The 26689-nt window shown below is 44.5% G+C and overlaps 1 protein-coding gene across 1 annotated transcript in view; it reads left to right on the top strand.

The window, feature by feature from the left end:
* The first annotated feature begins 338 nt into the window (after positions 1-338).
* trak1a (trafficking protein, kinesin binding 1a) overlaps positions 339-26689 on the top strand; it is a 268008-nt gene continuing 241657 nt past the window's right edge. Inside the window, exon 1 of the mRNA XM_063070077.1 lies at positions 339-504. The gene's annotated coding sequence lies outside the window, so the exon portion shown is untranslated. The remainder of the gene's footprint in view (positions 505-26689) is intronic.

The following is a 26689-nucleotide window of genomic DNA, read 5'->3' as shown; positions in this document are numbered from 1 at the left end:
TGCCAAACGTCCTTCCTGATCCACAGTAACGAACAAAAGCGTAGAGAAGGCAGTTGTACAACGGTGCCGGTGGGGGTGGGGGGAATACGAGAGGCTGGAGAGTGGGCTGTATGTGACATCTCCCTCCCCATCCCCCAGCTGGTGACGTAACCCCAGCGCAGTCCACGCCTTTGACAGGGAACTGGATCCTAGTAACAGCAGCATGGAGAAGAGAAGCCGGGACTGGTGTCCGTTCGTGGTGTAGCCGGCTGTGTGCGAGTGACGGAGCGGGGAGTGGAAAGGAGGGATGTGCCGGCGGCTTTCACATCCTCTTCCCGGGCACTGATGCTGTGAACCGGGTACTGGGAGCTGGCGGCCGCTGGAAAGGAGCCAAAACAGGCGCGGAGTCGAGTTGTCGGGAGGAACTGGGCGCCGGCGAAAGCGGGCGCTTCAAATCGAGTGGTGGGAAGGTCGAGAAGGACAACGGAGCGGGCTGAAGCGTTCCGCCGATCGGCCAGCCACGCAGTAAGTGTGAGGGGGTTTCATCCGCCTGTGTGGCCTGGGGGGTTGTGTTCACGGTGCCGGCGGCGAACAATGGTAACTCAATCATCAGCAGAGGGAAAACAACAAAGTCGGTGAACTAGAGAGCCGGTTGTGTTTTTGCATAACGTTTATTTAAGCAGGGGCATTATTAGAACAAACCCGGCGCTGCATGCGGAGTTGTGGGTGCAGGAGCACGGAGACTCCCGGGGAAGGTGCTTAACGTTATGCTCTGTCAAAGGCGATATGAGCCGGTTCGGAGAGGTTTGCACAATGGGGGCTCAATATTTCCCCTTTACGCGGAAGTGAGTTCTAGATTACTTGCTGGGCTGTTCCCTAGAGGCTGGCTGCCCGTTACTAATTATACTGGGGCTGGGTAGGTGGTAACTGAACACCGAACGAGGCATGTGCAGCTTTGCACAGTCCATATTCGGTTATGGCTGATACTGCCTCCGGAGTGCGGGTCCTGAAATTTATTGGGGCCATTTTAGGATTAACCACATCTCACCAGTGGTTATTTTCCTAGATGTTCAACCTCCCCGACGAACCTTTGACATTTATTCTTCTTGTACCTCTGTTTAATGGCGCTTCCAAAAAGTAGGAACTGTTAATTTTCTGTCGGACTCTGGAGTTGAATTGACCCGTGCAGACAAGTCCAGACCTTTCAGTCGGTTTCACACTGAGCTTTACCAGTCCGCTACAAGGGGCCTGTAACAGGGTAGGGGCGGTGGCGGAAAGACAAAGTCCGCACGGTCATGTGCAGAAAGGAGGTCCAGGAAGGGATGAGATGCAAACTTTAGGCTCTCATTGTGGTCTTGAGAACCTGCCTGGAACTGGTTTTATACGCTAAAGACAGAACAGGATTTCGTTACCGTAAGCTGTAGCCGTCAGCAGCTGTATCTCAACCCTTCATTATTTTCAGATTTATCCCCCTTCCCCATATTGTCCTTTCCTGCACCTCCTCTGTATTCTTCAGTTTAGGCTTTTACCATACCCAAATCCATTCCTGGTTGTCCCAATTCCTCTCCCCTCCCCACAAACTTCTTCCTCAAAATTGATTGACCAAGTGTTTCGGCATCTGCTCTGATACCTCCTGGTGTAGCACCATTAATGTCCTTTGTGAAAAGATGTTACTTCATTTCGTAGGCACCTTATTGCTTTGTTCAGGACATCTTCTAAGTGGGTATTTGTTGATGATAATCACACTTGATTATGAGAGACGCTTTGCCTTTTTTGTAAGTGGATTCTTTTCTTCACCCAAGTAAATACTTAAACACCTAAAGGAAAAATATCCAAAAATGAAGAAATTGTATATTTAAATCGCTTCTATGTATTAAAAAGTTTGTATTAGACCTCATAATAGTGAGAATGTAAGAACAGACGTTAGCAGAGGCTTTACATTTTTCTAAGATTTAATCACTTGTGGGTGTGTCTGGTGATGCTAGTATTTATTGTCCATTCCTGATTGACACCAGTTCAGGTTTCAGTGACATTAGGTGGAAGGGGCTCAGTGAATGGGGGTGATTTCTGACAGAAGTCTTGGAGATTCAGGGTTTCACATTCAGACTTCAGAAGTTCCCCCTCCCTCCCGTTTCAGCTATTACTTAATTTCTTCCTGGGTCAGATTCAAACTCACATCTTGTGATATTGATCCATAGATTGGCTGTGCTTGCAGTAATCTCATTCAGCATAGTGTTATCCAGTGTAGAATGGGCCTTTACTCCTCACCATCGTCCCACTCAGCATTGTTATCCAGTTCCTCACCATCATCCCACTCAGCATTGTTATCCAGTTCCTCACCATCGTCCCACTCAGCATTGTGTTGTCCAGTGCACAATGGGCCCCTCTCCTCACCATCGTCCCACTCAGCATTGTGTTGTCCGGTGCACAATGGGCCCCTCTCCCCACCATCGTCCCACTCAGCATTGTGTTGTCTGGTGCACAATGGGCCCCTCTCCCCACCATCGTCCCACTCAGCATTGTGTTGTCCGGTGCACAATGGGCCCCTCTCCCCACCATCGTCCCACTCAGCATTGTGTTGTCCGGTGCACAATGGGCCCCTCTCCCCACCATCGTCCCACTCAGCATTGTGTTGTCCGGTGCACAATGGGCCCCTCTCCCCACCATCGTCCCACTCAGCATTGTGTTGTCTGGTGCACAGTGGGCCCCTCTCCCCACCATCGTCCCACTCAGCATTTTGTTGTCCGGTGCACAGTGGGCCCCTCTCCCCACCATCGTCCCACTCAGCATTGTGTTGTCCGGTGCACAATGGGCCCCTCTCCTCACCATCGTCCCACTCAGCATTGTGTTGTCCGGTGCACAGTGGGCCCCTCTCCCCACCATTGTTCCACTCAGCATTGTGTTGTCCGGTGCACAATGGGCCCCTCTCCCCACCATCGTCCCACTCAGCATTGTGTTGTCCGGTGCACAATGGGCCCCTCTCCCCACCATCGTCCCACTCAGCATTGTGTTGTCCGGTGCACAATGGGCCCCTCTCCCACCATCGTTCCACTCAGCGTTGTGTTGTCGATGCACAATGGGCCCTCCTCCCCACCCTGGACACCAAGATAGTATCGCAGTTAGCGCTACGCTGTTTCAGCTCAGGGCACTGCCTGTAAAGAGTTGGTACATTCTCTCCATAATCACGTGTGTTTCCTCTGTGTGCTCTGGTTTCTTCCCACAGTCCAAAAGCGTACCAGTTACTAGGTTCATTGGTCATTGTAAATTATGCTGTGGTGGGTTTCTGGGTGGTATGGCTTGTGGAGTAGAGTGGTCCATGCCATGCTATATTTCAAAATAAATGAATGTCCGTGCCAACCTACACCAATCGCATTTGCCTGTGATAGGATCACACCCTTTTAGGCCTTGGCTATTCAAATGTCTGTCTAACCTCTCATCCGATTACACCACCTCCTTTGGTACAGTAATGTGTTCCAAATATCAGCCATTCTATCTTAATAAAAATGCCTCTAAATCCACTTTAAAACTCCTTCCTCTCACCTTAAACCTTTACACTCTTGTTTTGATATAGCTATGGAAAATATTCTGACTATCTACCCTACCCCCTCATAATTTCATATGCTTCCGTCATCCTCCTTCACTCCAGTCAAAACAAGCCCAGCCGATTCAACATCTCCACATAAAGTCCTCCAATCCCAACAACATCCTGATGAATTTCCTCTGCAATCATTCCTCAGAAACACGGCCTTCATACAATGTAGTGACTGTAACTGCACACGCAGTATTCCAGATCAGTTACAATGTGACGTCCCGATTCTTACATTCTACCCAACCTATTAAGGCAAGCATTGGAAGTAGGCTGAAGAGGAGTGCTGTATTGCACAGAGGGGAAGGTAGGCTGATGGTGCGCACTCTATTGCACGGAGGGGAGGGTAGGCTGATGGTGAGCACTCTATTGCACAGAGGGGAGGGTAGGCTGATGGTGAGCACTCTATTGCACAGAGGGGAGGGTAGGCTGATGGTGAGCACTCTATTGCACAGAGGGGAGGGTAGGCTGATGGTGAGCACTCTATTGCACAGAGGGGAGGGTAGGCTGATGGTGAGCACTCTATTGCACGGAGGGGAGGGTAGGCTGATGGTGCGCACTCTATTGCACGGAGGGGAGGGTAGGCTGATGGTGAGCACTCTATTGCATAGAGGGGAGGTCAATAGGCTGATGAGCATGAAATGCTTTTTCTGAGCATTGAATGGACTCTCCCAACTTGAGCTGACGCACAGTTGGTGAGAACCTAAGAGTGAATGCCAGCATGCAAAATTCTAGTGGGTAAAATGTTAGGACAAGATGCAGTACGAGGAATTGAAAAGGTTTCACTCTCAAACCGTATAAGTTGATATATTGACGACATGTCACAGAGGTTTTGTGTGACTAACTGAAAAAAAAAACAGCTTCTCTATCCAGTTTGATGAGTCAACAGATTTCACTGGTAGAGGTTGCAGGTTTGCGTGATGGATTTGGAGAAGCCTGGGTTGGTAACTGGAGTGCTATTGATGGAGTGATGCCAGTGATGGAGGAAATGAATGTGTGAGATGGCAGGTGGAGTCCCTGCTTTATCCTGGATGCTGTTGAGCTACAGTTGTTCCAGAAAGTAGAGAGTTGGGGTGATGAACAGTAATGGGCTGGGTTGATCAGACCCAAATAATTTGAGTGTCCAGCAGATGTGGTAATAAGCATACAAGCACAACAAAGTAACTTGAGCCTAATTTATACAAAATACTAGTTGTAAGTCACTAAGATTTCCACACAGATTTTAGGGCTCTCGATTCTTGGTCACCACTTGATTGTTGCTGTTGTCAAGGAACCCCAAATTCCAACTCACTCGTGAAACCACCCCTGGGTCCCAGGCACCGATCGGGATTTGCAGCTCTGGGCTGATGTCCAACAAACCAAGAAAAGACACCCCAATAAATGAGATTGACGAGCTTCGAAGAAGCATGAGACAGACAAACTTTCGTCTTTTGTTTTTATGCCATTAACTTGGCCTGGTTTATTTCATTCAAACAACAAGTATCCATACCTTCGTAAATCAATTAGATGATTTAATGGTAACTCGTCATCTATTAGTCCACCAATGTTTTGGATATAATGTTGTTTGGACTTAGAAAAAAACATTGAAATTATACAGCATGTTTGCGATAAGCCTGAATCCAAGAAAGAATCCATCAACCTCCCTCTCAATGTGACCAGCAGAGATTTAGTCATTAACAGACATTCTAATGTTAATCGTGTATAAGTCTAAGAAAGAATTATTCAACCCATCTCTCAAAATGACCAGTGGACATTTATTCACTAACAGGTATTCTACAGACATTAACAGTGTTCAATATGTACAAACATTTCTCACTAACACACACGCTAAAGGTTCAGAAAGAGTTAATTGTCACTTTGAACTGTTCAGATAGTCATTCAATGTTTACAAAATTTAATTTAACACGTTAAACCCCTTGAAGATCTGGCAGGTGAAAGACACGTAGAGTTCTTCCCTCTGCTTAAATGAAGAATATATATTAATATCTCTTAGATGATTAAAAATAATATAATCACGATTATTAAAATTGAGGAATTATACAGATCCAATGATTAACCTCAACATTCACATTAAAGTATGTCCCTGTTCCTCAGGGGTGAACACCATTTTGTTGACAATTCAAACAGAATGAGTAAGATTTACAAACACTACATTGTGATCAGGGATGCAGGAATCAAATTACAAGTAACTTGGCACTCATTTCACAGAAATATATGAGGCCAGTCACTCTAAGCTTGCACCATTCCCTCAGATTTATAGGCCCCCAATTAGCACCTGTCACATAATGTACATCTTTTACCAAAACAATAATATTTTCACAAATTGCAAAATTATCATCAGCTTGTTGGTTCTCAATAGAAGTCCGACATCCAACAAACCACAGGACAAGCATTAAAACAAAATGAAGAAATGTTCTGGCAGGAACCTTTAAAAACAAAGGTGGAGAGATAGTTAGAAGTGTTTTCAATTTGCCCTTGTGTGTGTGTGTGTGTGTGTGTGTGTGTGTGTATATATATATATATATATACACACACACACACACACACACACACACACACACACACACACACACACACACACGATGGGTCTGACCTTGTACCATCAGCCAGTGTGTAGTTCCTTGTCAGTCAGCTATAATCTCACCCTTCACTGGAGGGGAAGATGGGTATGTCACAGACACTTTACCCTCATTGCAAATCTGAATCAACTCTCTATCAGTACATTCAGTTGTGCCATCAGGAACAATAGGAATACAGTGTCTTGTCATTAACAAAAATGGAGTACCTCCTTTCAAGGGGCAGTTCACCCGCACCTTTACTCCCCGAGAAAACGAAAGAAATTTGGCCTGTCCCCTAAAACCCTCACTAATTTTTATAGATGCACCGTAGAAAGCATTCTTCCAGGGTGCATCACAACCTAGTATGCAAGTTGTCCTGTCCAAGACCGAAAGAAGCTGCAGAAGATCGTGAACACGGCGCAGCACATCACACAAACCAATCTTCCGTCCTTGGACTCACTCTACACCGCACGCTGTCGGAGCAGTGCTGCCAGGATAATCAAGGATGTGACCCACCCAGCCAACACACTTTTCGTCCCTTTTCCCTCTGGGAGAAAGCTCAGGAACTTGAAGACTCGTATGGCCAGATTTGGGAACAGCTTCTTTCCAACTGTGATAAGACTGCTGAACGGATCCTGACCTGGATCTGGGCCGTACCCTCCAAATATCCAGACCTGCCTCTTGGTTTTTTTGCACTACCTTACTTCTCATTTTTCTATTTTCTATTTATGACTTATAATTTAAATTTTTAATATTTACTAATTTAACTATTTTAAATATTTATAATATTTAATATTTGTAATCCAGGGAGTGTGAAGCGCAGAATCAAATATCGCTGTGATGATTGTACGTTCTAGTACCAATTGTTTGGCGACTATAAAGTATAAAGTTCTTGAAATACAAAGCTCTCTCAGGGAAGGATACGTAACCATCCAGATAACATAGAACATAGATAGTACAGCACAGTGCAGGCCCTTCAGCCCACAATGTTGTGCCAACCCTCAAACCCTGCCTCCCATATAAACCCCCACCTTAAATTCCTCCATATACCTGTCTAGTAGTCTCTTAAACTTCACTAGTGTATCTGCTTCCACCACTGACTCAGGCAGTGCATTCCACACACCAACCACTCTCTGAGTAAAAAAAAAACCTTCCTCTAATATCCCCCTTGAACTTCCCATCCCTTACCTTAAAGCCATGTCCTCTTGTATTGAGCAGTGGTGCCCTGGGGAAGAGGCGCTGGCTATCCACTCTATCTATTCCTCTTATTATCTTGTACACCTGTATCATGTCTCCTCTTATCCTCCTTCTCTCCAAAGAGTAAAGCCCTAGCTCCCTTAATCTCTGATCATAATTCATACTTTCTAAACCAGGCAGCATCCTGGTAAATCTCCTCTGTACCCTTTTCAATCCTTCCACATCCTTCTTATAGTGAGGTGACCAAAATTGGACACAGTACTCCAAGTGTGGCCTAACAAGAGTTTTATAGAGCTGCATCATTACATCGCGACTCTTAAACTCTATCCCTCGACTTAAGAAAGCTTATGGGGTGTTAGCTTTCATAACTACCCTATCCACCTGTGAGGCAACTTTCAGGGATCTGTGGACATGTACCCCGAGATCCCTCTGCTCCTCCACACTACCAAGTATCCTGCCATTTACTTTGTACTCTGCCTTGGAGTTTTTCCTTCCAAAGTGTACCACCTCACACTTCTCCAGTTTGAACTCCATCTGCCACTTCTTAGCCCACTTCTGCATCCTATCAATGTCTCCCTGCAATCTTTGACAATCCTCTACACTATCTACAACACCACCAACCTTTGTGTCATCTGCAAACTTGCCAACCCACCCTTTCTACCCCCACATCCAAGTCGTTAATAAAAATCATGAGAAGTAGAGGTCCCAGAACAGATCCTTGTGGGACACCACTAGCCACAATCCTCCAATCTGAATGTACTCCCTCCACCACCACCCTCTGCCTTCTGCAGGCAAGCCAATTCCGAATCCACCTGGCCAGACTTCCCTGGATCCCATGCCTTTTGACTTTCTGAATAAGTCTACTGTGTGGAACCTTGTCAAATGCCTTACTAAAATCCATGTAGATCACATCCACTGCGCTACCCTCATCTAGGATCCCTCATAAGGATTTGGTAGGAGTAAAAAATGAATTTACTGTTTTAATAGGCCATTCATTTTTTTAAAAATTAGACAACTAGCCTGAGAATAATAGAGAAGATGGAAGACTCAGTGTACATCATTAGAGACAGCCCACTCTTGTTCCCTGGAACCTGAAAATTATCGGATTGAATTTCAAGGGGATCCCATATGCAGAAGACGTTGTTCTAATCCCTAAACGGTACCATCTTGATTAGCTTTAACAGTAGGGGTTGCCATCAAAATACCAGAATAAGTGTCCACCATAGTGGAACTGGAAAAGGACGGACATTATCTATTTGCCGAATCTGAGCAGGAGCACACTCTTGTTGAATGTCAGCCAAGGGTCCTTTTAAAAGTTGTCTGTCCTTAGTTTCTAAACATAACTCACAATTCCCTACTGCTGAATGAGCTACACCAGTGGGAAGGAATAATCCCCACAGCCTGTACCACTCCACAGTACCCTGTATCCCCAAATGACCGGAAGACTTATAGGCCCACTGAGCAAGTGGCAATAGCGGTATTTAACGCTGGGGGCCGGATGTCAACATGTCAACACGAGCAATGTCAGCAATGTTGTTGAATCGCGTCGTCGGCGAATCATCTTTCAAATGGGGGTCGACAAGGTATCATAGTGATTGGCTCTAAATGTAACTCCATAACGCCGCTTCCTATAAGGGACGTCCCATTACAGTACAAGACTGCCGGTTCCATTGGGGGAAACCAGACCATTAGCAACAGCGGAAAATCAGACTAAATATGGGCTTCTTCAGTTTCATGTACGAGGAGAGTACGCACTGCTACAAGCTATGCATATTGACTCACCTTCCTTATCAGAATTTGTTGGGTGAAAGGGTTAAAGGCAGGAGCCTTCCAAGAATGATGACCATTCTTCCATATGGGAGAGCCATTGGTGATCCAGGTGTGGTGCTGCTGAGTGGGAGTTAGTAAATCAAAGGGAAAGTCCCACGCAACTGGCGAGACTTCAGCTGGAGTAGCTTCAGGAGTGCATGATGTAGCCTGAGAGGACTCAGCCAGTTCATGTATTTTAATGATTTTGATGCTCATTCAGAAATATACCACTTCCACGACAATTAAATTCTGTTGTGCATGCCCTACCTTATGTGTGTGTGTGTGTACGGGGTCTTTCTTTTGTTACATTTAAAATGGCGATTTTGTTATGCTAATCTGGGGAATGCGGCTTTGTTGTGTTTTAACGCTGAAGAGAGTTTGCGCTAACAGTTTGTTTTACTTTAAAATGAGATAACAAGGTTCTATTAGCCAATGGGTGGTTATGTATCGTTTTGTTTTCGGATGCCACGCTGTATGATATGACTGTGGACTGAGTTTTGGCGGGGAGTCGGAGGAGAGACGGGGAGGACCGCGGACGTGCGGAGAGGCTCCGGTCGATCACTCAGGGTGGTCCCGAGCCGTGAGTTGACAGAATTCGGGTGGTCGTCTGACGTCGAATTGAGCTTCAACGGTAGCGCACGAAGAACTTGGACTTTGATAAGTGTTGGCGCCTTTTTTTTCCACTACTTTCCTCTCTGTATCAAATGTATATTAATGTCTTAGAATTAGTAATATCTATAAAGTGTATTTGTTAAAATTTACTGGGTGTGCTGGCTGATGATTGATGTTTGTGATTGATTCGGGCGGCGACTGACCCTGAGGGGAGTGTTGAAGCAGGTGCTGGGCGGTATTTCCCCTAGACATATACGAGCCAATATAACGGAACGTTACATGTGTCAGAGAGACCCCATCCCACTCTGGGAAGGTCAGGGTGGAGGGAGAAGAGAGAATCTCTTGTCTGTGCTTCAGTCTCTATTAAAGCTCAGCTGTCAAGAGTTGTTTCTCAAACACAGTGTATCTGGTGGTAGAATCAGGAAGCTTTCAGGACCAGAAATCCAGAGGGATGTTCCTTCCTCCATACTTCTGTCACAGGCTCCTGACACCCTCATCATCTTCAGTAGAACGTTGCAGTGCAAAAGGGAGGCTTCCTTGATGAGGAGTCAGGGGTAAGGCCACGGCGATAGCCTCCTTTGCAGCCTCAAAAGCTCATTGTTGCTCGGGCTCCATACAAAACTCAATTTATTTCTTGTCGCAAACACGAGGAAGTCTGCGGATGCTGGAAATCCAAAGCAACACAAACAAGATGCTGGTGGAACTCAGCAGGCCGGGCAGCATCTATCGAAAAGAGTCAACAGACTGAAGTCCTGGAGGAGGGTTCAACTGGAAACGTCGACTGTTGACTCTTTTTGATAGATGCTGTCCGGCCTGCAGAGTTCCGCCAGCATCTTGTTTGTGTTGCTCTATTTCTTGTCACTGTGTACAAGGTTTGGAGGAGCATAGTCAAATGGAGTATATAGTCTTGCCAGTATTCCAAAAGGCCAACAAAACATTGGGCTTCTTGTTTAGTCCTGGGGGTGCTACGTCCAGAATCTTATTTCTGACCTTTTTAGAAATTATCCTTTTGCCCTAAGTCCATTGTATTCCGAGTAAATGGAGAGTCATAGCTGGTCCCTGTACTTTACTGGGGTTAGTTTCCCATCCCCATGTGATCGATGAAAGTATTAAGGGCCTCAGAGGATCCCTGCAATAGCACATCACCTGTACAGTGTGTAGAGTAGTGCTGGGAGAGGACACCTTCACACAAATCCTGTACCACCACAAGTAGCACTATGTACTGTACAGATCCCTGTGGAAGCTGTGTGAAGGTGTACTGAAGGCCATTCCATGTGAAAACAAACAGATGCTGGGACTGGTCAGCAACAGGGATGCAGAGGAAAGGATCAGCCAAATCAGTAACAGCATAAGAACTGTCGGTGTCACTAGAAATGTCTTCAGGCAAGGTCACAATGTCTGGAACAGCTGTGGCCACTGGAGGGGAAGATCAATTTAATTGACAATAATCAGTGGTCGTTTGCCATGAACCATCAGGTTTCCGAACTGGCCAAACAAAACTGTTATTATAAGGTGATGAAGTTAGACGAAGTACCCCCAGGTTTAGGAGGAACTAGACTGTCTCATCGATTTCCTTGTGCCCTCAGGAGACGATATTGCTTAGCAACTACTATATGCGATGGAAAGGGTATAAAGACAGGTTCCTATTTTGACTTTTTAACCAGAATAGACATCTTCCTAATACCAAATGCAAATTTACCGAAGGACATTGTGATAGAAATTTCCATTAACAAATAAATTCCCACAATGTTTTCAGGTATCTGGGAGATGAGCATGGAGTCACACCGAGGAAGACCCCTGCCTTGAATGAAAGGGACCTTTGTTCGTATACCATCCATAACCCATCCTCCATATCCCGGAATATACACTCGCTCCCTTGTGTATAGATCCAGATTCGTATGTAATAGGTAACCTCAGCCCCAGTGCCCACCAGGGCAATTCACCGTTACTTATAACCATGTGATTACCAATGGGTAACAGGTCTCCCTCTGGGACACCAGAAATATGAGTTTCCCAGAGACCTGGCCATATCCCTAGTCTGAGTAACCTACCATCCAGGTTCAGTTCGCCAAAGTCCGCATACAACAGGGGAAAGTCCTGCTCTGGGATTGACATTGCATTCCAGTGTAAGGGTCAGAAGGGCGACTGGTCCTTTTGCCTGGGCTATTGAATGCAACCCACCTGGGTTACAGTGCTTTCAGTATAACACAAAAAACACCAGTTTGTATACTGTCAGTTTTCTCCTTGCCTAGCCCTGCCTTCAGCAGGGACAGAAACATTTCCTTTCTGCTCAGATGGCACGAGGGGACCTTTGATACCGACTGTTGAGGGAAAGTTGTTGGCTACTTCGGAGCATTCCTGGTTCTATTCATCGTGTGCTCAGATTACCCCTGCTGCTGCCGGAATTTTAAAGCAGCTTTAACCTGCACCTGTTCCTGATCTACATCCAAGTGGTGCTGAATAAACTCTGCAGCAGTCTGACCCTCAGATGGCCCGAACAGGGCCAGCAAGGTGCCTCTCTGCCGTCGGGGTCCCCATTCTATCAATTGGGAACGGGGATGGGCTTGGGCTCGGTAAATATATTGATGTTATAAATGGCAAATTGTGTTGTCTTTTTATGGAGGCATGAAGTAGCCTCTAAGGGGATTTTCCAGGGACCAGGAGACTCATGCCAATTCAAAGGAGTAGGATAGCAAGCACAGACAGCTTGTATGACTACTGCTGAGAGGAGCATTCAAGCACTCCCTGTGTATGACCACTGCTTACAAGGAGCGTTCAAGCACAGCCAGCTTAGACCATAAGATATAGGAGCAGAAGTAGGCCATTCAGCCCATCAAGTCTGCTCTGCCATTCAATCATGGCTGAGCCAATATTTCCAGTCATTCCCACTCCCCTGCTTTCTCCCCATACCCCTTGATGCTCTGGCTAATCAAGAACCTATCTATCTCTGCCTTAAATGCACCCAATGACTTGGTCTCCACAGCCGCTCGTGGCAACAAATTCCACAGATTTACCACCCTCTGACTAAAGTAATTTCTCTGCATCTCAGTTCTAAATGGACGTCCTTCAATCCTGAAGTCATACCCTTTTGTCCTAGATTCCCCTACCATGGGAAACAACTTTGCCATATCTAATCTGTTCAGGCCTTTTAACATTTGGAATGTTTGTTTGAGATCCCCCCCCCCCGCCCCCCCATTCTCCTGAACTCCAGGGAATACAGCCCAAGGGCTACCAGACGTTCCTCATATGGTAACCCTTTCATTCCTGGAATCATTCTTGTGAATCTTCTCTGAACCCCCTCTAATGTCAGTATATCCTTTCTAAAATAAGGAACCCAAAACTGCACACAATGCTCCAAGTGTGGTCTCACGAATCCCTTATAGAGCCTCAACATCACATCTCTGCTCTTATATTCTATACCTCTAGAAATGAATGCCAACATTGCATTTGCCTTCTTCACAATTGACTCAATCTGGCAGTCAACTTTTAGGGTATTCTGCATAAGGGCTCCCAAGTCCCTCTGCACCTCTGCATTTTGAAATCTCTCCCCATATAAATAATAGTCTGCCTGTTTATTTCTTCCACCAAAGTGCATGACCATACACTTTCCAACATTGTATTTCATCTGCCACTTCTTTGTCCATCCCCCTAAACTATCTAAGTTTCTCTGCAGGCTCTCTGTTTCCTCAACACTACCCGCTCCTCCACCTATCTTTGTATCATTGGCAAATTTAGTCATAGATCCATTAATACCGTAGTCCAAGTTATTGACATACATCGTAAAAAGCAGCGGTCCCAACACCGATCCCTGTGGAACTCCACTGGTAACTGGTAGCCAGCCAGAAAAGGATCCCTTTATTCCAACTCTTGGTTTTCTGCCGATCAGCCAATGCTCCACCCATTCTCGTAACTCCCTTGTAATTACATGGAATCTGTCTTGCTAAGCAGCCTTATGTGTGGCACCTTGTCAAAGGCCTTCTGAAAATCCAAGTACACCGTGTCTACTGCATCTCCTTCGTCTACTCTGCTTGTAATTTCCTCAAAAAATTGCAGTAGGTTAGTCAGGCAAGATTTTCCTTTCAGGAAACCATGCTGGATTTGGCCTATCTTGTCATGTGCCTCCAGGTACTTCGTAATCTCATCCCTAACAATTGACTCCAACAACTTCCCAACCACTGATGTCAGGCTAACAGGTCTATAGTTTCCTTTTTGCTGCCTCCCACCCTTCTTAAATAGCGGAATAACATTTACAATTTTCCAATCATCCGGTACAATGCCAGAATCTATCGATTCTTGAAAGGTCATTGTTAATACCTCCGCGATCTCTCTAGCTACTTCCTTCAGCACCCGAGGATGCATTCCATCAGGTCCAGGAGATTTATCCACCCTCAGACCATCAAGCTTCCTGAGCACCTTCTCAGTCGTAATTTTCACTACACAAATTTCACTTCCTTGACACTGTATGACCTCTGCTCACAGGAGTGTTCAGCTCTGTCAGCCTGATCAGCTTGAAATTTAGCCAGGACCAGTGGGTCAGCTGTTAATGACCATAACTAAATCAATTCATGCGCATTAAAAAAATCAGTTGGGATGCTCCTAAATCCCATAGGTGTGTGAGCCAGCTGGGCAAGGATTCCCCTGACTGCTGATGCAGCCTTTTGTCTAGATCCTGTAACTCGGTGGTAATGTAGTTACTGATAGTGGCTTCAGTAGTGGGAGGAACAAACAATGGAGCCTGATTTTGTTAGTCAGTCCGTGTTCCTGTTTAACTTTTACATGATAGAGAATTGACCTTCGATTACATTGTTTTTGTCCCTAGCCGAATCATCATTGTACCAGATATCCATGTCAGCCACAACAGCTTGTTTAGGCCTGGAGTGTTCAGCATGATGTGTGTCACTCAAAACAGTGTTTTGAGAACTCAAAAAGGCCAACTTGCGCTGCAATCACTTATTTTCCTCAGAGTTCAGCTGTTTCGGTACTCAACTGCTGCAACACAGTCATAAAAATCCACCCCATGTGAGGCAGAGAGACTCTCTTAGCGGGAAAAGCAACAGGCTTTGTGATATCACACATGGAAGTTTAACACTAGACAATTCAGCAAAGACCTCTCAACATCTAGGAGGACCCCATTTTACTCAGAACATTAGTCAGCATTGCAAAACCCTTACAGTTATCTATCCATCTGAGGACTTGATAAGTTTCGGGTATGGTATCTCTCGACCTGCTTGTGCGCCTCCACATTTTCCTGGACCCTGCTCACAGCACCAAAGAGTAATAGGCTGGGTTGATTAGACCCAAGCATTTGCAGAGTCCAGGAGATGTGGTAATCAGTGTACAAGCACAACAAAGTAAATTAAGCTTAATTTATTATCATAAAACAGTGTAGGCAGCCATCAATCCCAGGGGATCATGGGTTTGCGCCTCTGGTGGACTGGGTCCTCTCCAGGGCGCAAGCCTGGTGGGAAGATTTGAAGAACCGGCTGTTGCCCATGCAGCGGGTTCCCCCTTTCCACATCACTGATGTAGTCCACGGGAAGGGCAAGTGCCAATACAGCTTGGCACTAGTGTCATCGCAGAGTTGCCAAAGTGAAGTTGTAAACAACATCAAACTGACTTGGGGACCCTGGCTCTGGATTTTTTCCTGGGGTTTACTCCCACAACCTTTCCCACGAGTGGGCATGGCCACAAGGCAGTGGAGGTTTAAAATCAGAGTTTTCCTTCTCCCAGGCGGGCTGCCAACCTGGTTTTGAGGTGCCAGTGGTCCACCTTTGCCCCTTCTCTTGTCAGCAGAAACAGTTCTGCTGGGCCTAGTAGCTAAGCCACACGTGAAGGCCAGGAGTAGGACTTGGTTGTCAGAGGCTGTTAGAGAGCATGCTATTTGGAGCAGTTTATTGGTAGTGGGAGCTTATTCCCACTGCCACCCCGGCTGTGACAATCTTAGGAACCCATAAAATAGAAAGCACAAGTAAACCACTCAATATACTATGTAGTAAGTCACAAAGGTACCAGGGCTCATGATTTTGTAGTCACCACTTGATTGTCACTGTTGTCAAGGGAACTCCAAATTGTGATTCACTCCTGGAACCACCCCGGGTGCCAGGCACCGATCACGATTTCCGGCCCTCGGTTAAAGTCCAACAAACCAAGGAAAGACACCCCAATAGATATGAGTTTGACAATCTTAGAGCAAACATGAGACAAACTTCTTGATCTTTTGTTCTGAAGTCATTAACTCAGCCTGGTTTCTTTCATTCAAACAACACATGCCCATCAACACAGTGTTTAGCATACCCTCATTAAATTAATTAGGTGCTTTAATGGTTACTCTTCATTCACTAGTCTACCAATGTTTTGGACACAACATGTTTTGGACTTGCAAAGGAACATTAATATTATATATAAGCAATAAGTCAGAATCCAAGAGAGAATCCATAAGCCAATTTGACAGATACCAAGAAAGAATCCATCAACCTAACTCTCAAGTGACATTCTACAGACATTAAACAGTGTTTAAATTGTACAGACATTTCATAAACATTACTCATTAGCATACACACAGACTTCACATATTAATGGTTCAGAAAGAATTAAATTGTCATTTTGAACTGTTCAAGCATTCATTCAATGTTTTACAAAACTTAAATGACAAGTTTTCACGGCTGGTAGAGCTGCTCTCAAGACTTGCTTTCAGTCCCGATTCTGGTGCTGTCCATTTGAAGTTTGCACAATCCCTGATTGTGTGGGTTTTCCCAGGAACTCCGGTTTCCTTCACATCCCATTAAACTGTTAATTCACTATTATAGTCTTCCTAATGTGTAGGGGAGTTGTGGAATTGAGAGGGGTGGAGTAGTTTATGGGAAGGTGGGGATTGGGGGTAAAGAAAAAAATTAGTATATTTAAAGAAAATGTTGTCCTTTATGGTCAGCACAAACTCAGTTGACTGTAGGGCCTGTCTCTGTGCTCTAAGGGAATATATATGCTATTTGCAATGTAACTTTATATTGAATGAGCCAAATGCCTTGCTTAATGCTTGTGAACTCATGGAATCCTTGAAATAAACTTCTGGTCAATAAATATGGCTTAATAGCACTCTCTTTAAGTGCTATGTGCATGCAGTGTGTTTGTTACAGCGTGTTAAGTTTTAATGTACAAGTTGCAAAGAAACCTTGGAGAAAAGTATGCAGCCATCAAAAGTTGCAGGGAAGGTTGAGAAATAAGGCGTGCATTACTCTGGGGTTTTCTCATTGTATTTGAGGGCAAGAGGACAGAAATAGAAGGGTCATGTTGAACCTTTCAAAAGCACTGACCCAACCTCAGCTGGAGTTTTGTCTGTGACGAAGCATTTGCAAGACTGCAAAGATGTTTGATTTCCTGTTACAGAGAGTTGGCATGGACACGCTGAGGGCTGATTCAGATTCACTTATTTATCACGTATACATTGAAACACAGTGAAATGCATCGTTTGTGTTAACAACCAACACAACCTAATGTGTGCTGGGAGCAGCCCACAAGTATTATCACGGGCTAAGATGGCACTGAGCTGTGATGCCTGTCGAGGTCATGGCTTACTTTATGGCTTTGTTTAGGTATATGGATTACTGGCCAAGGCACTGAGTATAAGGACAAGATATTATGCTCTATGTAATGCTCCATGTACTGCATGTAATTCTGGTCACAACTCAACTCAGATATGATAGCACTGGAGAAGGTACGGAGGAGGTTCATCAGCATGTTGCCTGAGGTGGGGTGTCTGAGAGACTCGAGAGGCAGTGTCTGTTCTCCCTGAAGCAGAGAGGGTTAAGATAGGGACATTATTGAGGTTTATAAAATGTGAAGGATATAGATGGATGGAAGCTTCTTACCATTTCAAATGTAGATAAAAACAGATGACATAGATTTAGAGTAAAGCGTAAAAGATCTAGAGGGGATTTGAGGGGAACCTTTCTCACCCAGAAAATTGGGCCACAGTGGTGGAGAGAGTGGTGGAAACAGTTATTGACAGCACTTAGGAAGTGTTTAGATGAGGACTGTAATCATTTTGATGTAATAGCTTATGGGCCAGGTGGTGAGAGATGGAATTAGTTAGAGACGACTGCCCGTAGGTCAGCATGGGTGTGGTGGACTGACTGGATGATCCTGTGACTGTGCTGAATATTCTAATGACTTCAGATGGTCAGGCTGCTGAACCAGAGTGGATAACTTCACTCACTTCAACCCCGAACTGATTCCTCAAGCTATAGACTCTACAACTCAGTTTTTTTAATTAAAATATATATGTTTGTCTTTTGTACATTGCATTTGTAAGTCTTAATTTATGCCTAGTTTTTCATGAATTCTATTGTATTTCTTTATTTTTCTGTAAATGCTTGCAAGGAAAGAAATCTCATTGTGGTATATGGTGACATATCCATAATTTGATAATAAATTTTCTTCTGGCATTGATTCCAGCACATTGAGCTGTAGGTTGAGAGAATGAAGCTTGGATGTAGCTATAATTGTGAAAGCCTGCTTTAAAAATTAGTGGTAGGCCTCAGCAGTGTTTTGGAATCATTTCCTGATGCAGAGCCCAGCATGTGTTCATAATTCCTTATTGCTAATGTATATGAAAAGTATGAACTGATTTTAGGGTGGGAATAGCAGCTGTATGGATTCAGATCACAACTGCATTGATTTGCAGACGGGCTAAAAGGCCACTGCTGGATCCATGTTCTGTTCCTGGCTAGAAATATTGTTTCTAAATAATCGGCTGTTGAACAAAAATGTTGTGTTTAGGGTACAGGTTACTTCATTATGATTAGCATGAGATCGATGTTTTGAAGCTGGATACTTGTGTTAGTAAGTATTGCATGTAATTTTACTTTCAAAGGAAGCTTTATTTTTCAACAGTGTACTTACTGGCCTGCTTTTCTGAGACAGCCACAAATAGCTGGTTGTCAGAGCCACTGTGTGTTGGTGGGTAGTAACATACAGTGGCACTGTGGAATTGGGTGGTTATGACATTGTACTTCTGGTTTGTAGCTGCATTCATGGATTAATTGCACAGAACAGGACAGAATAAATTGCTACTTGTTTTGAACGGTGGCCAAGATGTATTTCAGGAGAAGTCAATCACTCAGGTTTAGGACAGAGGATTCAATATTTATACTGCAATATTTATACCACCATATGCTCGACCAAAACACTGACAGATCCAACAAATGTGTGAAAAGGAAGTTGCGTGGAGTTGAACAAAATAGAGTTTCCACCATTTCAAAGAAGGAATTTTTCAGAATGTGTGATGCATCGCATTCTGCAATGTGAAACACCTTTTTTGGAGCTCACTGTTTTGTTCATTTTTTTGTGCTTTTTCCCCAATTTTGGTGATTGATTTTTATTTTCCTGACCTTTTGAAATAATTGATGCCTTTAAATTTTAAGCAAGTTACCCTGTAAATAAAATGCCTTGTCTCATTTCCTGCATGTTTGAAACCACGTGGTATGGTTGTGGTTAATGCTGCTGGGTTTTCAGTTTTTGATTGCAGATTGCTCCAATTGGCCATCTCCACGCACGCAGCAACAACAGCGACAAGATGTCATATCTTGCTTGAGAATGAGTGACAAACAACATCAGTGTTCGACAACCCCAGTGTGGGTCCAGAAACGAATCTGAATCCCATCAGTGTAACTGTACAAAATAGTTAGATCAATAACTTGGGGATATGTGATCATCATTAAATTAACATCAGGCTATGTACAGTTGGAAATGTTAACCTATTAGTTTGGATGCTGCTGGGAAACATGGAGAAAAATCCTGAGAGAACACTGATGGGGATGCACAAGATCGTGACTGACTTGGACAGGATAAAGAGAAGGGGGCTGTTGTCATCAGGAGATGGTTGGGTAGCCAAGAGAGACAGATTTCCAGCTAAGGACATGATGTGTAATGGTGAGTAGTAAGATACAGTGGCACTGTAGAATTCAGTGTGGTTATGATGTTCTACTCCTGGTTTGTAGAAAAACACATTAAGTGGGGTAATTCTGATACTGAGCTGAGTGGCTTTAAGGTGATGGAAGCAAAGTCATTCTGGGCTTTTGAAGGGGGATTGGATGGGCAAGAGTAAATCATAGGCAGTGTTTTGGGGGAGAATAGTATTAACTGGATTGTTTGGAGGAGTTTGCATGGACCATGCGCTCTTATGATGATTGTATGAAGAGAGAGAGACACATTTATTTAATTAATAAATAAACTCTGCTCCTGAGAACTTTACAACCAGTGAGGTACTTTGAAGTGACTTTGCTAATAATGTGAGACCATCCAGCTGGTCTGCTGTTAGAGTTTGATGACAGATCTGCTATGGATTGCTAGACTAACCATGTTGCACTGCTCAAACCGCAGAACTGATTCGGATTTCAAAGAGCTAGTTGCTGGAAACGTAGTGTGAGGAAGGAGACTACGCATGGTTGTGGTTTTGGAGGTTAAACATCCCAGCTCCAAGGCATCACGACAGGAGTTCTGCAGGCCAGTGTCCTAGGCCCAACCATCTTCAACTGGTAGCCTTTCTTCCATTAGAAGGTCAGTGGTGGAGATATTCACTAAAGAACGCGCAATGGTTAATTTCAATTGCAACTCTCAGCAGGCGAAAAAGCGCATATCTGCATGCCCCAAGTTCTAGACAACAGTAGAGTATGGACTGATTAGTGACTAGTAGCATTCGTACCATAAGCAGCAGACGATGATTGTCAGCAACAGTGAGTGTAACAACTTCCCTTTTACATTCAACAGTGGCATCACTGAGACCACCATATCAACTTCCATCACGTGGCTGTAAGAGCGAGCTAGAAGCTGGGTATCCTGCAGAAAGTTACTAGCTCTGATACTTTGGCCTTTACACTGTTGTTAAGACCCCATCTAGGAGGGTAATGGAATACTCTCCACTTGCCTGATGGGTGCAGCTCCAACAACACTTAGGAAGCTTGACATCAAGAGTTTTGGAAGGGTTTACAAGGATGTTGCCAGGACTTGTAGGACTGAGTTAAAGGGAGAGGGTGAACTGGCTAGGCCTGTACTCCTTGGAGTATAAGAGACTTAGAGATGACCTTATCGTTGGAGAATCACAGAGGTTTAGATGAAAGGAGAACTTGAGGGGCAACTTCTATATATAGAGGGTTTTGTGCATGTGGGATGATCTGCTCGAAGGAGTGGTTAAGGTAGGTGCATTGACAACTTTTTAAAAAATGGTCAAATACGTAGATGAAATGCAAAGATTTAGAAAATTATGGGCCAAATGCTGGCAAATGAGATTAGATTGGATGGCACGTCTTAGTTGCCATGGACCAGTTGTGCCAAAAAACCTGTTCACCAATGTTCTCTGCAGTTATCCCCTGACTTACTTTTTTGTTTGTGGTAATACCGCTGGTACAGTATGTGTATTTTTTATATGTATAGTGAATATGCATCATTCGCTATACATATAAAAATACATATACTTCATTAGGAGTTTGAAGAGATTTGGTATGTCAACAAAAACACTCAAGAACTTCGATAGATGTACCTTGGAGAGCTTTCTGACAGGTCACTGTTTGGTATGGGGGGGGCTGCTGCAGAGGACTGAAAGAAGCTGCAGAGGGTCGTAAATTTAATTGGTTTCACCTTGGGCACTAGCCTACGAAGTACCCAGGACACCTTCAAGGAGTGGTGTCTCAGAAAAGCAGCGTCCATTATTAAGGACCCCCAGCACCCAGGGCATGTCCTCTTCTCACTGTTACCATCAGGTAGGAGGTACAGAAGCCTGAAGGCACACACTCAGCGATTCAGGAACGGCTGCCATCCGATTCCTAAAAGGGCATTGAACTCGTGAACACTACCTTATTTTTAAAATGTATATTATTTCTGTTTTTGCACATTTTTAATCCAGTCAATATACATTAACTGTAATTGATTTACTTATTTTTTCTTCCATTGAACTGCTACGGCTAAATTAACAAATTTCACGACTTAGGCCGGTGATAATAAATTTGATTCTGAATGATAAGATAATTCAGGTAAAAATTACCTATTAACCTAGTACTTTCCTGGGATCACAAACCTGGTTTGCATGACCTCCTTGCAAGTGAACTCTTGGAAAGGTCATGTGTCACTCTGCATTATACTCTGGAGCGTTTCTGCTAAAACCATTCTTTATCATCCTGGTAAAGTGTCACGGGCCAAAACGTCAACTGTACTTTTTTCCATAGATGCGTCCTGGCATGCTGAGATCCTCCAGCATTTTGTGTGCGTTGCTTGGATTTCCAGCATCTGCACATTTTCTCTTGTTTATACCCATTCTGAATGGCATTACTCAGAAGTGCAGGCAACTTGCCGGTATAGTTTATTCAAAGCTTTGTGTAGCTTGAATTAGAAATTACTGTACCGTTGTATACTCCTGTCCTGAAAATGAAGGCCAGTGTTAGCTGTTACTTTATGTCCTTGTTGTGAAATTATACCAACAGAGCAGAACCCAATTCCAGCCAAGGCCTTCAATGCCCACTTGAAACTCTTTATAACTCAGATGGTCCTCTGTTTTAGTCTTTCAAGTTCAAAGTGAAATCCATTTCAGTTTTGCCTATTTGTTCAGTCTTTGAAAACCTCAGCAATATGAACTCAGCAATGAGAAGTGTGACTTTTAATGCAACATTAAGCCCAATTACACCTCGTACCTGTAAGGTCCCAATCCACTGAGAACAAAAAAATTAGGATGAATTCCTCAGGGAGAAAGGCAATTAATGAGTACTGGAAGGAACAGCTTTTTGACTGTGGAACAAACTTGAGTAAGTGATCCTGAGGGGAGAAATATCTTGGTATGTAATATGGGTGGAAGGATTGGGTTGCAATGTCAGTGGAAACCTTGAATCTGTAACTTTCCATCTCATTGGCCAAGTCATTTGTAAATGTGGTGATTTGTTATAGCCCAGCATACCCATATTAATTGCTGGAATGCATTGCACTGTCCACCACCATACTGTTCTGTTGTGCTCCTCCTGCAGTACCTCACGTCTCAAGTCCTGTTGTCACTGTGGGAGGGGAAATGGTAGCAATTTGTTCCTACCCAATGTCAACACAGGTTTCATCTTTAGTCTGTTAACAATGTGAAACTGCTGGAGAAAAGCCCAAGGTCATTTTGTGCATTTCATTTGTCCATCCTTCTTTACTTCACAGATGCTAAGTGACAACAGAACATTGATACATACCTGTTTGGCTATTTATTTGAAGACGGGTGGCCTTGCCAGTTTGCGGATGTTCAGTGAGCTTCAATACAGTATCTATGTTCTAGTCTTCTCAGAGAAAGTTCATTTATTGCCAAGTTGACAGCAGGCTCTCTTCTGCAGTTCCCCTCTGTGCATTGTGTGACTGGAATGGTTTGCTTCGTTCCAGAGCCGTGGATTAATCAGCAGCATTGACAATTGATTTAATCCAGAGCAAACCATATTTGCAACTGTTACGGGGAAGCCAGTTCACGGGTTTGGTAAGTGAGTCAGAAAATACTGATTACGAGTACATACATTAATCATTTATTTACAGACAGACAGTAAAACATTCAACCAAACATCTAAAACAACTAAGTACTCATCTAAGGCACAAAGACTATGACAGTAAGCATTCAGTAACACTTCAAACTCAACAGGAACTTTGTTTTGTCCCTCCAAGTTACACAGATACAAACTAAACATTCAACAAACAGATACTGGCTGAGTGTGCATGGGGAGCCTCCTATTCCTGCAGCATACTTTTCCAAGGGTTCTTCAGCACTGGTTGCAACCTCAGTGTGAATTGGAGCGATGAGACAAGTTTGGAAGAGTATGTCTTTTATGGAAATTTATAGCTGCAATGACAGTTCAGTCTTCTACCACTAATACTCAAAATCTAATTTACTCTTCTCACACCATTTTCAGAACGACACAAGCAGTGCCATTACACTGGAAACAAGGAAGGAAGGAATATACACAAAATTCCCACAGTCAGTAATATATTGCTGTCCTATTCTACCAAGAGATCTGCTGAAGCTTCATTTGCTCCTTAGTTTAAAGGAGTGTATGAAAATTAAAAGATGAAAAGATGATTTTTCCTCAAAAATACACTGCAGAATTCCTTTAGAAAGGCAACGACATATGGACCAATATGCAGTCTCAACACTGCTGTACCACAATGTTCATGTGACCAAGCCCCGAGGTCTTTGACATAAGCAAACAGGAGTGGCATGTTTTCACCCAGTGCCCCCTGAACTGGGGATATGTCCAAGTGAGCAGTCTCCTGGTACTCAGGTTTTCAGGTGAATAAGATTGGGAAATAAGGAGGAGCTGGGGAGTGGGAAATTACTATATGCAGGGAGGGATGAGCTGGAAATATCAGTGCAGTAAGTGAAAGATTAGGGAAGTCTGCTGTACAGTAGAGATGACAGGGTGGTAAGGTGTTGGGAGATGTACAGTAAAGATGGGGTGGTAAGGTTGTGTTGGGAGATGTACAGTAGAGATGATGGGGTGGTAAGGTGGTGTTGTGGGAGATGTACAGTAGAGATGATAGGGTGGTAAGGTGGTGTTTGGGTGGAGATTTACAATAGAGATGATATGGTGGTAAGGTGGTGTTGGGGGGAGATGTACAGTAGAGATGATAGGGTGGTAAGGTGGTGTTTGGGGGGAGATTTACAGTGGAGATGATGGGGTGGTAAGGTGGTGTTTGGGTGGAGATTTACAATAGAGATGATAGGGTGGTAAGGTGGTGGGGGGAGATGTACAGTAGAGATGATGGGGTGGTAAGGTGGTGGGGAGATGTACAGTAGAGATGATAGGGTGGTAAGGTGGTGTTGGGGAGATGTACAGTAGAGATGATACGGTGGTAAGGTGTTGGCGGGATGTACAGTAGAGATGATAGGGTGGTAAGGTGGTGTTTGGGTGGAGATTTACAATGGAGATGCTGGGTGGTAAGGTGGGCTTGGGGGGAGATGTACAGTAGAGATGATAGGGTGGTAAAGTGGTGTTGGGAGATGTACAGTAGAGATGATAGGGTGGTAAGGTGGTGTTTGAGGGGAGATGTACAGTAGAGATGATGGGGTGGTAAGGTGGTGTTGGGGAGATGTACAGTAGAGATGATAGGGTGGTAAGGAGGTGTTGGGGGATGTATAGTAGAGATGATAGGGTGGTAAGGTGGTGTTGGGGAGATGTACAGTAGAGATGATGGCATGGTAAGGTGGTGTTGGGGGGAGATGTACAGTAGATATGATAGGGTGGTAAGGTGGTGGGAGGAGATGTAGAGTAGTGATAGGGTGGTAAGGTGTTTTGGGGGAGATTTACAGTAGAGATGATAGGGTGGTCAGGTGGTGTGTTTGGGGAGAGATGTACAGTAGAGATGATAGGGTGGTAAGGTGGTGTTTGGGTGGGGATTTACAATAGAGATGATAGAGTGGTAAGGTGGGCTTGGGGGGAGATGTACAGTAGAGATGATAGGGTGATAAGGTGGTGTTTGGGTGGAGATTTACAATAGAGATGACGGTGGTAAGGTGGTGTTGGGGGGAGATGTACAGTAGAGATGATGGCATGGTAAGGTGGTGTTGGGGGAGATGTACAGTAGAGATGATAGGGTGGTAAGGTGATGTTGGGCGAGTACAGTAGAGATGATAGGGTGGTAAGGTGTTGGGAAGATGTACAGTAGAGATGATAGGGTGGTAAGGTGGTGTTGGGGGGAGAAGTACAGTAGGGATGATAGGGTGGTAAGGTGGTTGGGGGGAGATTTACAGTAGAGATGATAGGGTGGTAAGGTGGTGTGTGGGGGGAGATGTACAGTAGATATGATAGGGTGGTAAGGTGTTTTGGGGGAGATTTACAGTAGAGATGATAGGGTGGTCAGGTGGTGTTTGGGGAGAGATGTACAGTAGAGATGATAGGGTGGTAAGGTGGTGTTGGGAGATGTACAGTAGAGATGATAGGGTGGTAAGGTGGTGCTGGGGGATGTATAGTAGAGATGATAGGGTGGTAAGGTGGTGTTGGGGAGATGTACAGTAGAGATGATGGCATGGTAAGGTGGTGTTGGAGGGAGATGTACAGTAGATATGATAGGGTGGTAAGGTGGTGGGGGGAGATGTAGAGTAGTGATAGGGTGGTAAGGTGTTGGGGAGATGTACAGTAGAGATGATAGGGTGGTAAGGTGGTGTTTGGGTGGGAATTTACAATAGAGATGATAGAGTGGTAAGGTGGGCTTGGGGGGAGATGTACAGTAGAGATGATAGGGTGATAAGGTGGTGTTTGGGTGGAGATTTACAATAGAGATGACGGTGGTAAGGTGGTGTTGGGGGGAGATGTACAGTAGAGATGGGGTGGTAAGATGGTGTTGGGAGATGTACAGTAGAGATGATAGAGTGGTAAGGTGGTGTTGGGGAGATGTACAGTAGAGATGATGGCATGGTAAGGTGGTGGGGGAGATGTACAGTAGAGATGATAGGGTGGTAAGGTGATGTTGGGCGATGTACAGTAGAGATGATAGGGTGGTAAGGTGTTGGGAAGATGTACCGTAGAGATGATAGGCTGGTAAGGTGGTGTTGGGGGGAGAAGTACAGTAGGGATGATAGGGTGGTAAGGTGGTTGGGGGGAGTATTAAGTAGAGATGATAGGGTGGTAAGGTGGTGTGTGGGGGGAGATGTACAGTAGATATGATAGGGTGGTAAGGTGTTTTGGGGGAGATTTACAGTAGAGATGATAGGGTGGTCAGGTGGTGTTTGGGGAGAGATGTACAGTAGAGATGATAGGGTGGTAAGGTGGTGTTGGGAGATGTACAGTAGAGATGATAGGGTGGTAAGGTGGTGTTTGGGGGGAGATGTACAGGAGAGATGATAGGGTGGTAAGGTGGTGTTGGGAGATGTACAGTAGAGATGATAGGGTGGTAAGGTGGTGTTTGGGTGGAGATTTACAATAGAGATGATAGGGTGGTAAGGTGGTGTTCG

This window comes from Mobula hypostoma, chromosome 17 (genome assembly GCF_963921235.1).
Source record: "Mobula hypostoma chromosome 17, sMobHyp1.1, whole genome shotgun sequence".
Taxonomy (NCBI): domain Eukaryota; kingdom Metazoa; phylum Chordata; class Chondrichthyes; order Myliobatiformes; family Myliobatidae; genus Mobula; species Mobula hypostoma.
Note: the sequence above shows the minus strand (reverse complement) of the source record. Positions and strands in the feature narration are given on the sequence as shown.